We start from the raw sequence: 11,350 nt of genomic DNA, 5'->3' as shown, positions 1-11,350 counted from the left end.
ATAATTATAAATGTTATATATGTGTGGGTATCCACACATTAGCTGATGTGTCAGTTTTTTAGATTATGTTTCCCACACATATTAATAAATGTTGCGTATGTGTGAAGAATTATTTATAAACTTACTCACACTTAAATTACCCACACATATTATACGTGAGTATTTACCCACATATGATGGTAATATGTGTGGGTGATTAAATTAGAGAAACTCGTTACAATATCTACATTTATTATATGTGGGCACATTTATATACCCACAGTTATTTTGATGGGAAAATTCCCTTCACTTTAAGAAATTGGTGAGATATTTTTCGGTAAAATTTTAACTGATGTGGCATTTATTTTGGATTATATTACCCACACATATTAGTAAATGTTATGCATGTGTGGGTAATTATTGATAAACTTACCCACACATAATTATAAATGTTATATATGTGTGGGTATCCACGTATTAGTTGATGTGGCAGTTTTTTAAATTTTATTGTCCACGCATATTAATAAATGTTATATATGTGTGGGTATCTATGTATCTATGATTTTTTATTTAAATTACAAAACTATGTCATTTTAATTTTTATGATAATTTAAAATAATTTATTTTTATTTTATTTACAAATACAAATAATAAACCTAAAACTAAATCTTTACACTAAAATTTCGCCTTCCCTAAATTAAAATTCCTACGCGATTTCTAATTTCTAATTTCTAAAATATCTCTTTTGTTCATCTGCTCATTTTTAAAATCCCTAAAACTTTAACAAATACATGGTACCATTAACCTCATAAAAAGTTCCTATAGGAATAGAGACAAAGTTGCGAAACTCTTGACCTTTTCTCGTTCTTTGCAATGGCGTTTCTCATACCGGTTAGTTTTCAGGTCTATCTCGGTCTCTTTTAACCTTGTTTATGATCCCATCTCATCTCTTCTCTTCTCTTATCTTCTTTCTCTTGTCTTTGGTTTTTTTGTGTTTAGGGTTATATTTATTTATTTTTATTTTATTTACAAATACAAATAATAAACTTAAAACTAAATCCCTACACTAAAATTCTCCCTTCCCTAAAATTAAATCCCTACTCGATCTCTAATTTCTAAAATTCCTCTTTTGCTCATCTACTAATTTCTAAAATCCCTAAAACTAAATCTTAATAAATACACGGTACCATTAATCTCATAAATTTTTTTTATAAGAACAGAGACAAAGCTATGAAGTTTTGGACCTTTTCCCATCCTTTGCAATGTTTCTCATACCGATCAGTTTTTAGGTCTATCTCGATCTCTTTTAACCTTGTTTATATGATCTCATTTCATCTATTCTCTTCTCTTATCTTCTTTCTCTTTTCTTTGATTTTTTTGTGTTTAGGGTTATATTTACAATTTTCTCTTATTGAATCTATTTTCACTAATTCTAATCAAAACAAAATTATTAAGATTTAACTAACACTATTATAAACAATTTCTAATATAATCACGAATATAATTATTAAACTATTATAATTAAGTATTAATTATTTATTGATAATACAATATATTAAAAATTATGAACATATTAAAAATAATACAATATATCAAACTAATTTATTCTAATTATTAGATTTATTATATAATTAATTTTTTAAATAAATATTAATTTGATGTAATAATTTAAATTATTTTATTATCAGATGCTGGAACATAATATGTTTCCTAGATCATGAAAAGACTGCTTTTTTTTTAGTTGATTAAGAATATGCTACATTTTTTTTTTATAGGAACAAATGATGCAGTTGAGATGAGATAATCCTCCAAATAAAATGACTAATAAAAATATCTTAGAGAAGGTCCCTGGATGATAATTTGTCCACTTGTTTAGTTGGGGGCGATCTCCTAGTACTTTTGGGGCAACATGCACTAGTGAGGAGTCCAGTCGTCCAACCTACAATCAATTAATTTAAGATTTGAACCAGTACAAGTCACTTTTCCAAGAGCTCCAAGAAAACGTAAACATGCTGCGACAAGTGTTAATTGAGAAGAATATTATGCCTCCTTCGTCTATTCCACATGTACCATCGGATCATTCAAAACGATCCCTCCTCGACCCATCCAACTCCAACCCTTCCCTCCATTTTACTGAAGATGAGTTTGAAGATGAGATTTAATAATTTGTTTTATGCTTTTTTTTTCATATATGTTTGAACTTTTTTGGTGACTTTATGACTTTTTAGGTGCATATATGTTTGAACTATATTGTAATAGATGTTGCAGCAATTGAAATTTTAAATATAAAATTTTAGCTTTACCTACACATAATATGTTTTTTAGCCACACATATGGAAATTATTCTCTCATATGAAAATTATTTTTTATATTATTGCCCATATATAATATGTTTGTTACCCACATTATATTTTTTTTACCCACACATATTCAAAAAAAATTTAAATTATTATCCACACATAATATTTTTTTTACCAACACATAACGTTTTTACCCACACATATAAAAATTATTTTTTATATTATTACCCACACATAATCTTAACTTTACTTACACATAAACAAATACACGTGTCATGCCACATCATCATCCAATTAAAGCCACATCATCAACCACATCATCAGCCACGTCACAATTATAATTTTCTGACATAAAAATACCTACACATGTAGAAATATTTACTTACACATATATGTGTGGTTAATGCATTAAGCTTTACCCACACATAAATATATGTGTGGGTAAAAGTTATTTCCTAACCCCCCTTTACCCACACATTTTGACATTTGCATTATGTGTAAGGAAAACTTATAGATGACACATAAGATAATTTTTACCCACATTTACGTGTGTGGGTAAAACCCTCAAATTCTTGTAGTGCAAGTTTTCGTTCAATTCCTAGGGAGTACATGTGCTGAATTAAATAAACCGAGCTTGTGTGTTTATTGTTCAGATTTGGTCTTGTTTCCACAAAGTTTAATGCTGCCTTTGAATTAAATTCTAGAGAGCTTGTTCTAGGGTTGTTTGAAGGTAAGGGTTAATTGAAGAGATTGTTTTAATTAACTAAAAAGTAAGGGAAACATTGAATGAACAGAGCTTGTTGTTCTTTCTAAGGCCAAGTATTCAAGGAAAATTAATGACTTCGGCATCAATGATCAGTGTCATAACCATTGGTGGATAAATCCCTTCTACTGTAAGCGTTTCTATTGATTTTTTTAATTTTTTTTACATTTTGATTTTCCTTATTAATTTAGAATAATATTCTATTTTTAATTATTTTAATTTCAAAATTCAAAACCCCCAAATTGTTTCTTTTATTTATTTTAATTTTAAAAAGGAATAGATCTAACCAATCCTTGTGGATACGACCTTGCTCATCACTATCACAATTTACATTTTTAAAAGCAAGAATTTATTATTTGTTGGATTCAACACCTATCAAGGTATAGCTAATCCAGGAAGGGATTAGTGAAGCACCCCTATGTTAGGAAATGGTCAAGCATGTATAAGGGAATGGAGTTGTTCCCTTAGAGGTGGTGCGATAAGGGTTCTGTGCTTGAGATAGAGTGAGCTAAAGTAGAAATTAGCTCGAAACTCAAGGAAATGAGTCGTCAACGGGTTGTGTGACGAGCTCTAGGAAGGAAGTATGCATGTAATGCATATGCATGTCATGGTCAGGGTAGGCATGACGTTAGTGGCTTTCAGAAGGACTTCGGGAGGGAGTCGGGTGTGAGGTATGCATGATAAATGTATATGGTACGAGGTGATCGTATTATTATAGCGATCCCGAAGGGGATATGCCTAGGGTATGGGTGGACCTTAGTTGGTTTCATGAGGAAACAAGATCTATCCTAAGGAAGGATAAGTGGGTGGCAAATGGACCCTGGTGGGCATGTTAATGAGATGGAAAATCCCTAGTGGGTTGAGCTAGAATCCAGGGGAATCCAGTTGGGGATGAAGGAGTTGGGCATGCTTTGGTATGCGTGTGAGAGCCATTGGATTAGAAGTCTTGGTTGAGAAGGGCCAAGTGACCGTTCATGTGATATATGGATGAGGGGCCAATTAAACTCTCATTATGACGCTTGGGGTCGGGTGGGATGCCTAAGGTCGGGAGATGAGAGGTGAATAGACCCTCATTGTGATGCTTGGGGTCGGGAATGACGCCTAGGGTCACGAGATCCTTGTTGGGGTGACGAGGAGGTTACCCCATGAGGGGTATGAATGGGTTGTGTGGTCCGAGTGCAATGATGGTGAGTTGTGGCAACAGGACATCCATGGGTTATGTGCGCACAGGAAATTCCAACTCTAGATGCCCGAGTGGGCAGGGGCATGATAAGTGAAGTAGAGGCCCCAGGTTGTAATGCCAAGTCATGGAGCCTGAGTGAGGCATGCTGGAAGGCCAAGCTGGGCATAGTGACTGAATGCATTCATGGGTGTGCAAGAAGAGAATGGAGGTCTCGATTTACTTGGAGGGTACTGGTAGGTGCTTTAGGTTATGGGTGCCAGAGCTTAAGGTAGGCTCAATATGTCGGTTATAGATTGAGATATCGTTGATAGTCAAGCTCTAGGATGAGCTGGGTGGCGAAGTGAATCATGATGGACTTGGATCCATTGTTATGGAAAGTTGGAACTTTCAAATGTTGGTTAGAAGCCATGAGCTATTATCTCGTAGGGTAAGATCATGAGGCCTCAAGAGTTGGAGTGGTTTGAGATTCTCTTAGGTTGTAAGAGATGTAAAGTCTTGAGGAATGAGGCTCATGGAGTGAGCTTGAGGTTATCAAGGCAAGGACAACCTGATGAGGTTGCTTTCGTATGATGGTGGTGGAACCATTGTAGCTCTGTAGGCTTCATCGTGGCATTAATGCTACGAGTGTAAGGCTCACAGTGACAAATCTGATGCTATGGACCATATGGCAGAGGACTAATGGGTTGGATCGCAGTTAGGGCGGGTGGCCCATTGGCCGGAGCAACATAGTGAACTGCAGGTGACGATTAGATGCCGAAGATTTGGAGTGGCACCATAGGAATTATGTTGAGTAAGGGTCTAGGTTTCATAAAATCGTTAGTCTTTCGTGAAGGTCAAGATGACCGAGGGATTAGGGTAGCAGCGGTTACCGATAATATCTCGTGTATCATGGTGATTAGCCGCTTAGTGTTGAAAGAGGAGCTCAGTTGAGTAGCTGGAAATTGCAAGCCGGGTAAATGCAGTTGGGTTTATACCCTTTGTAGTAGTGACGCAGTGACGAAATGGTCCGGCGAATGTTGAGGTTGCATGGTAGCTCGTGATGCCTAAAAATGGAACTCGAGGAATGAGGAATGGCTCTAGCATGGAATAATTCTACAGGTGATGCCTACTAGTGACGGGTCTAATGCTAGGGACCACTGATGCAGATGTAGATGGCAGGTGGCCATTGGGTTAGCTTATGATGAGGGACCGCGACCCTCTTTGGAGAGTAACCAGTTTGTAGTGGAGACGATTAGACGCCGAAAATCTGGAGCGAACTGTAGGTTATGTCTGGTCTAAGCCTAAGTTCCGTGTTGAGTGAGGACTTGTGGAATCATGGCAAGTCGCGTGATGTTGCTCATTGTTATAGGATCTTAGTGCATTTGTGCCTAGATTTCATTGTGATTGGGAGTGGTCTAGTAAATTGGGATGGTGGACCCAATGTGATCCTGTGCGATGCGAGAATACAGGGTTGACTGGAAGAGTTGGTAAGTGACTGTAACGCCCCGCTCCTACCTACGGGTGTTACTCATGAATAGCCAACTTACTATTCACACGCTAGGGCAAAGATGAAGAGACGGCTACGTTTCAACGAGAAACGACCTAGGTGGGAACTAGGCTTTGCCCTCTCTTCGCTCCACTCGAGGGTCCGGGAATTATCGATCGACCTATTAAACCCGAAACCTCGCAATCGTCACCCCTTCCTGAGCTCTTTAATGAAGGGCTAAGGGTGACTTACCAGGATAAAAAAGAAATTAAGCTAACTCTCTAGCTTAAAGTAATTTATGGCATAACGCCTTAAATTATAAGGAAATAGGTTTTTCTTATCTTTTCCCCAACCATTAACCCATTTATTTCATTTCCAGCTCCTTAGGAAAATATTTGGATTAATCTTCCTTTAGAAAAATTTAAATAAAATTTTCCTCATTAAAGCTCAATTGATTTTTCCCTTTTATTTATTTCAAAATTCCATAATTTTCCAACCATTAGGGAATTAATTTTTGAAATACAATTCTCAAGCATCCTCATCCAATTTCAAAATTTAAGGAAAATAGCTCATTATTTAATTTCCCAAAATTTAGAAATTTTTCCCACAATTGCCTCAAATTTACATTAATTTAAAAAAATTAATTTAGAGGCTAAATACTCATTTAATTATTTATTTATTTAAATTATTTCATAATTTCATAAATGTCAGAAATAATTAAATAACCCACAAAAAAATAAAACAATAAAAAAAAAAGAACTTCTCAGCAGCACGGGGGGGGGGGGGGGGGGGGGGCGCAGCAGCAGCCGCGCCCCCCAGCGCGCGCGCAGGCCGCGCAGGCTGCGCGTGCGGGCCGCGCATGGCCGCGCATGGCCGCGAGCGCGGGCCGCGCCTGCCCCGCGCGCGCACTGGCCGGCCGCGCGCGGCCGCGCCAGCCCGCCCAGGCGCGCCTTGGCTGCCCAGCCCACTGCCTGGCCATTTATTTTCCAAAAAAAAATATATATTTTTTTTTTTATAAAACCATATTTTCCAGAATACATTTCCATATCAAGGGGCTTCCAAAACACTAAATTTTTCCCCCTTTTAACCACATTTACATACAATCCAAGTTTAACAAATAATACAACACAAAAATACAAACTACATAACCATTACACATAGTTTTCCTCTTTGCTTCAATACCTTCACCCTTGCAAAACTCCCTTTCCCTTGGATGTTTCTCCACCTACATTGAGGTCAAAGGACCTTATGAGCCAATGCTCAGTAAGGGTGCTATGCAAATGTAAATGAAGTATGAGAAACATAACATGTAATGCAATGCAATGTATATCAAGGGTAGTTCTCCATGCCTTCATAACCACTTAGGTTAAGGCACCAACCAACCCCTCACTCCCCTCACAAGTCCTCCTTATGGCCATAGGTTCACTTGGGCACAAAACATGCAAAGAACCATCACATGCAACTCATTCATACATGTACAAATGCAAGCAAAACCCCTCCACTTGGGGCTATCCCTTACCTTGTTTCCTTGAAGCTTTACACTCTCACAAGCCAAGAATCCCTCTTAGACTTTGAAGCTTCAACACCTCCACAAGCTAATACTCACCCTTAAAGAAAAATAATAAAAGAGACTTTAGCTCTTAAACACATGCCTTAAACTATAACAAAAGAGAAAACTAGATTACCTTTTGCTAGACTTTCTCTTCCTTCTCTAGACTTCCTTGCCTTCTTACTTGCCTTCTTGCTTCTCTACTTCACAAATGGGAAAAAGCTTGGAACTAATTTCTCACTTCCCATTTATAGAGTTTTCTTCTTAATCCATGCCAATTCTCAAGATCACATCCTAGCCATTGATTTTTTTCTTATTTCAAGAGACCTAATCTCTACCTTTGAACATTAGCACAATCCTTGTGCTTCTCCCAAGTTAAATCCTAACCCTTGATTTTAGGAGAACTCTTGCCTAGATACAAAGGAAACAGAAATCCAAGAGACTTATCTTGTTAAATCTCCTCCATTGATCTCTCTTTGGAGACTAAATCTCCTCCCTTGGATCAATCCCAATTTTCCATAATTCTCCATTTTTCATTTAATTAAATCATGACTAATTTCCAAGATTGACTAATTTCCCAAATTTGCATTTAATTTAAATCCACAACTTTTCAAGCATTTAATGGAGACTTAAATAATTTCTTTTTGATTTAAATTTAAAAGCTCTTGAAAGACATAATCTAATTTCTTTAGCATTTATTTAAATCCACCATTTTCCAACATTAATGCTTGACAAATTTCTTTTTATTATTGATTTTCTTTTTAATTTTCTCCATCATGGCTCTCATTAATGCTTGAGAGACTAATTTCTTTTTCCTTTTTCATTTATTAAATATCCCTCTTAGTTCACAAGATCATGCCATGTGTCACCAAATTCTCTTAATTAAATAAATCCTTATTCTCCAAATTAAATTAAATCTCTTCCATAAGAATTTGCCAAGTGTCACCAATCTAGCCATACTTGGTTTTCCAATTTAATTCCTAATTATCCGTGCACTTAATCAAGAATTAAATTCTCCAAAAATTAATTCTCCAATATAAATAATTTCTCAAAAAATAATTTATCTTCCTTTGGGATGAAATTCCAAATTACCATTTTGCCCCTCACAAGACATCCAATATTTCATGGCATTTTCTTTAATTCAAGGGCAATTTTGGAATTTTTCATAGACTAAAATTCTCTTAAATGACAAAATTTATCATGACTCTTTAAGGGTATTACAGTGACCCCGGGAGGTTAGGTGAAGTAAGTGCTATGGAGGGTGAGACTTACAAAATGGAAGTCAACCATGAGATGAAAATATTGAAGCATGTTGCAGTTTCGAGTATGTGGATCTCTAAGCCTGTGACGTGAGTTGTGGTAGGCTGAACATGTGGCTATGGCATAGTTGCGGAATCTGTGAAGGTCTCAATTGCACAGTCGAGTATAAATCCTGAATGTGTCGATGTGATACTAAGGAGGCATCCTCAGGTAGCACTAGATGGGGTTCCAATTGATGACACATGATTGTTTGCCAAGTGGTAGCACTTGTAATGGCAATGACGAGAGCGTGAAGCTCAAGGACTGTGAAGTAAAGCTTTATCGATTGTCGTGTATGCCACTGAGATGAGGGTTCTGCGAAGGCTTGTGGCCAGATCAGTCAGATTGAGTAAGAGATCCAAAGTTTTGAGGTTGTTGGTTGGAGCTAGGATGTGCAGTTTGGCTGAGCGTTGCTCCAAAGCAAGGGTCAATGATAGAGGTTCAAGTGAGGTTTGGGTGAGAACTTGAGATGTTCTCTCAAGAGAAGTTGAGCATGAGGCTACAACGTTGGATGAGCTTCCTAAAGGACTACAATTGCAGAATGATGGATCACCTTGGGAAAGCCAACGGGATAGTAAAAGCCTGAGTAGGAGGATGAGTCCTACGGCATGGGGTGGAAGCTTGAGTTCCACAGTTGTGGCTAGGGTGATTTCTAGTGAGTGATGATCAGTCAATGTGGAATAATGATTACTAGTGCAGTACCTAGAGGAAGATGGTGTTGGTTGCGAGCTTGATAGCTCAGTTAAACCCAATCAAGCAAAATAGATGGAAATTGATGGCGAATTTGAGATTTCGCCAAAGGGTAATGAGAGCCCAATTGAGAAATTCACAGAATGAGATGGGTTTCCATGAAGGGAATTTAGGTGACAGTAAGATCACCAGATAGTTGTGAATGGTACAGCGAGAGGAATGTCCTGGTGAGAGGGCAATTTATGAGTATTAGCTTCACTGTTAAAGGTTGATCGTTGTGGAAGAAAAATAACTTGTGGGGTTTTGATGGCGTTAGGGCCGTTGTGGTTGCCATCCAAATAGATGTGAGCCCGAGTGAAGTATTGGGTATAAAAGAGAGTCCGAGAAAAGCCAGAGTCTCTCAGGGATTAACTAGCTACTATAAGGATAGCAAAGTGATATGGAAAAGGCTGATCCAAGAAGTGGAGCGGTGTTGGTTGAGATGACCAGTGAGATTCAAGATGCAGTGAGTCTCTTGAGATGTCATAGTGATGTCATCGTCGCTGTCAGGGAAATGATGTTGTCAAGGAGGTCAAAGGTGACCATTGCGCATGGTAGGACCTTGAAGCCAAGGGTTTGTTGTGGGCTGAGAAGGAAGCTGATTATGAATGACCATGAAAGCTAGTGCCTGTGAAGGTAAGGCTATGGCGAGGAATTGAGGAGTTCAAAAATATTCTTATGAGATTGAGGTTAGGCTGGTAAACTTGGCAAAGAGACAGTTCCAGGAGTGGTGGTGTAATCATGATGGCTTGAGGTAGTGGAGGTGGAACCCGAAGGCCCAGAGTCATGCTACAGGTGCGATGCAAGCAGTGATAGACCTGAGCCATGCTGCGAGAAACTAGTGTTAGGCCAATCAGGCTATGTGGGAGCAACACAGTTGTGTGGACTGGGTTGGCTCGCCTAATGCGCCAGGCAACATCAGAAATTGTGCGAGTGGTCAAGGGCCAAAAACCTGTGGTAAGCACGGTACAAGGGCTGTGGTTAAAGAATTCCATAACCAAAAGGCGAAATGGTAGGACCACTCACACATGTAAGGTTGGTCAGCCAGGGTAAAGCCTAGTAGGATAGAAATTTGGGAACCGGGTGCAAACCTAATTAAAAAGAGGTTGCCCAATAAGCATTCTCAAATGTGGATAAGTGACCCCAGTAGCGAGGGGTATTGGGTAATAAGAAGAGTTTGGGTGACTTTGTTGAGTATGGAAAGAATCCCTGGTTGGGGAAGTGTTATTGGGCGTGCATTACTAAACTCGAGGGGGGGACTCGAGTAGTACAATTTGTTGGCAGAAGCATGAAGTTACCCACTAGGAGGTGTGGGTACATGAGTTATGTGTGAATCAGCAATAAGTGAAGGTCGGCTGGTCAAGGTAGCAGACCATGTGATGAATGGTCGGGAATGGCTAAAGGAGCTAGATGGTTGTTTCCCATATTATGCTAGTGTGGTATAGTTGATCGGTAATGAGAAATTGCCATGAGGATCGACTCAAGCTATGCATGCATATGATTGATGTCAGAATGCCATGGTGGAATGGGTGTTAGAGTGTCTTGTGGGCACTAGAAGTGACATTGCTGCAGATGATCAGTGCTAAGACGTTGTTGTGTTGGATCAGCATAAAATCATGACCATGTGTGATTGGCTGTAGGAAACGTTGCCGTGTGTGATCGGCGTAAAATCGTAGTAGACTGATCAGTGAGGCAATGTTAGCGCGTGTTGGTTTTGGTTAATGGGAAAATGGGAAGTGGACGGCAAAAGCGATGTTTTGAGGTAGAGGAAATCCATCAAGAGATGGACATTGTTATAGTAGGCATGACCAGCGATCAGTGGTGCGATTTGGCGGGAGGCCAAAGCGGTATTCGGTTGATGAATGTCCCCGAGAGTCAGAGGACCAAAAGCCTAAGTGAAATCTCGAGGTGGGGATAGCCCAAGGGAAAGGTGAGAAATGGCTAGGCTATGAGATTCTCGAGCATGGAAATTTGGTGCGTAGCCCGAGAATGTGATTATTTTGGGCAGAAAAGTAAGGTAAAGTGAATTTTGAGGACGAAATTCTTTTAAGGGGGTGGAATGTAACACCCCGTGTTACTGGTG

At 38.6% G+C, this 11,350-nt stretch overlaps 1 long non-coding RNA gene across 1 annotated transcript; it reads right to left on the bottom strand.

The window, feature by feature from the left end:
* Nucleotides 1-6,856: 6,856 nt before the first annotated feature.
* LOC127809208 (uncharacterized) lies at nt 6,857-7,633 on the bottom strand. Its single transcript, XR_008025100.1, has 3 exons — nt 7,376-7,633; nt 7,210-7,297; nt 6,857-6,915 (listed from the first exon to the last, which is right to left on the bottom strand). It is a non-coding gene; the product is annotated as an uncharacterized LOC127809208 (long non-coding RNA).
* Nucleotides 7,634-11,350: the final 3,717 nt, after the last annotated feature.

Source organism: Diospyros lotus, chromosome 9, assembly GCF_014633365.1.
Source record: "Diospyros lotus cultivar Yz01 chromosome 9, ASM1463336v1, whole genome shotgun sequence".
In the NCBI taxonomy this organism is placed as follows: Eukaryota; Viridiplantae; Streptophyta; class Magnoliopsida; order Ericales; family Ebenaceae; genus Diospyros; species Diospyros lotus.
This window is presented reverse-complemented; position numbering and strand designations above follow the sequence as displayed.